Source organism: Octopus bimaculoides, chromosome 2 (genome assembly GCF_001194135.2).
Source record: "Octopus bimaculoides isolate UCB-OBI-ISO-001 chromosome 2, ASM119413v2, whole genome shotgun sequence".
Taxonomy (NCBI): Eukaryota; Metazoa; Mollusca; class Cephalopoda; order Octopoda; family Octopodidae; genus Octopus; species Octopus bimaculoides.
The window spans coordinates 30,396,961-30,399,614 of record NC_068982.1 but is presented as its reverse complement, the minus strand read 5'-3'; the positions used below and the strand labels follow the sequence as shown (position 1 = coordinate 30,399,614).

The 2,654-nt window shown below is 37.3% G+C and overlaps 1 protein-coding gene across 1 annotated transcript in view; it reads right to left on the bottom strand.

The window, feature by feature from the left end:
• Window positions 1-2,654, bottom strand: part of LOC106878420 (probable ATP-dependent RNA helicase DDX49) — a 608,416-nt gene that overhangs the window by 154,529 nt on the left and 451,233 nt on the right. The gene's annotated exons all lie outside the window — the stretch shown is intronic.

Below are 2,654 nucleotides of genomic sequence, written 5' to 3'. Positions count from 1 at the left end.
AAACTAAGTTGAAGAATTGGCCCTCTAACAGTTCATCATAGTTCTGCAATGTTGTGTGTATGTGTGTGTATACATATATTTTAGGTTTATTATCTGAAAATGACATAATGTTATAAATGACGAACCATACAAAAGGAATTAATAGGAAAACAAAGAAAGGCAAGAGTTTTGAAATCAAATGCTAAGAATAATGAACATTTTCGTAGAAATTTGCTAAGTGATATAATGGTTATTCATTAGCAAGTATATATATCAGTAATCAATAACATAGACAGCCATGTTGATGGCTACACCAAATAAATGATGTTAGCTGTACAATAAAGTGTTGATTTGTATTGTTTGGTTGCCAATAATAAACAAATGCAAAAATTAAGAGACAATATTATTCATAATCAACATATAACTGTCAAGACTTTCCACAATGCATCTCCTTAACACTCCTTCATCCCTCTGCCTACAACACCATTTCTCCAGCTGTTATAGTTATAATAGAGCAGAAATATGTGGTGCATTGATGTACTCAAGAAGACCCTACTCACCACAACAGAACTGAGATCCTAAAATCAAGGTGTCACATAAAAAGCACTGGTGATGGCACCACATGAATAACACTGGTGATGGTGCCACATAAAAAGCACACAGTACACTTTGTAAAGTGGTAGGCATTAGGAAGAACATGCAGCAGTAGAAACCAAGCCAAAACTGACTATCTGCTGCAATGCCTGACCTTGTCAGTTCTTGTCAAGCCGTCCAACACATGCCAGCAAGGATAACATACATTAAATGCTGATGATGATGTTAATGAGAATTGCATATATTTCGTGTCCTCTTCTGTATTACTAATTATCTCTTTCCTTGGGCCAACTTCTCATTACTTAACCAGCATTCTCAATAACATCTCAAACCACTTTATTTTCAACTGAACACTCTCTCATATCTGCCAACAATGTCGCCCACCTTTCTCTTTTTTTTTGTCACTCACTGTATCCACTTCTTTGTGCCACTGACCTCTGTCTCTCTGTCATACTGTACACCTCTCTCTCATCACCATACTTCATATCAATGTTTGTAGTTTTCTATTTTTTTTACACTCTCTGGCTGAAGACAATGAGGTGGGGTCTATGGGCTGGGCAACCTTCTGGTGAGATTGATGCTATAAATGCTTCGCTTAAACCACTGCAAGTCAACAGTTGCAAGAAACACATGAGCAGGAGGAGAGATCTAGAAGTCAAAACATATGGGAATGAGGGACTGAGCATAACTGTTAGTGAGGAGCTTGAAAAGTTGAACACAACATAGCTGTTGACCAGTAAATGGAGTGTGTGTGTGTCTCTGGTGGACTATGCCAATCAGTCAGGGTTTACACAGTTGTGTGTGCATGCACATACATGTTTTTGTATATATACTTGTGCTGGCATTTTTTTTATTAATGGAATATTGTGCCTTCTTTGCTTTTTATGCAAAATGTTAAATTTAGCCCAAACTTCCTGGTATGTACGCATTTGTGTACTTCTGTTTGTATATCTTATTTCTTTATTGCCCATAAGGGGCTACACACAGAGGGGATAAACAAGGACAGACAAAGGGATTAAGTCGATTATATCGATCCCAGTGCGTAACTGGTACTTAATTTATCGACCCCGAAAGGATGAAAGACAAAGTCGACCTCGGCGGAATTTGAACTCAGAACATAACGGCAGACGAAATACCACTAAGCATTTTGCCCGGCGTGCTAAGGTTTCTGCCAGCTCACCGCCTTTCTGTTTGTATACCTGTATACCATTTCCCTGTCATTCTAATCTGCTTCTCTCACTAAAATTCCTCTATTTTCTCCACTCCCTGATCCCTATCACCAGTTTCACTCTCTTAGGTTTTCCTCTTTCCATACCTTTACATCTCTCTCTAATCTGAGATTATATATCCTTCAGAATCAGTTATTTGTTTTTAAGTTGTTATTTTTCACGAACCAAGGCTCTGCCCATGCCCAAACTGTTACAGCTCTTATCTTTCTCTCAGTATAAAACCTATTCCACTGCCTGACTTGTATAAATTATGAGTGATTCGTTAATAGAATTCAAATAATACTATCTGCAACAGTATGTATTTATAAACTATATAACAATGTTGGAGGACCCCATGTACCTTAAGTGATGAAATAAACACCTCCCATACCTTATTTCTTAATTACTGCTACAAACGGAGCCACATAATTATCTTCTAGTCCCACCTGATGCTGATAGATATTGCTTTCAAAATTAAAAATATTTATTTCTTAACACTGGCAACTGGCTTCGGTGTTGCTGCTGTATGCAATACAGCTCTAATGCTATTATCCTTGAATGCAATATCAAAATCCTCCATGGTATACTCACTTGCCAATTGCTTGCGTAAATACTGTGAAATAAAACTAAGACATGTCCATCATGATACACATCTTGCAAAAATGAACAATAGTTTATCTCTCAACACTGAGCAAACGTCTATGCTTAATTCTTCAGTGAAATGCCTTAGAGATGAAGTTTAACCTTGACAGATGAAGATCAGCAGCTGAAGGAAGTAATAACACAGGAATATTTATCATGATAAATGAAAGTAAAACAGACTGGACAAATAATAAAGAAGAAAATGGGGGTGGGGTGGGGGTGGAGAGAACG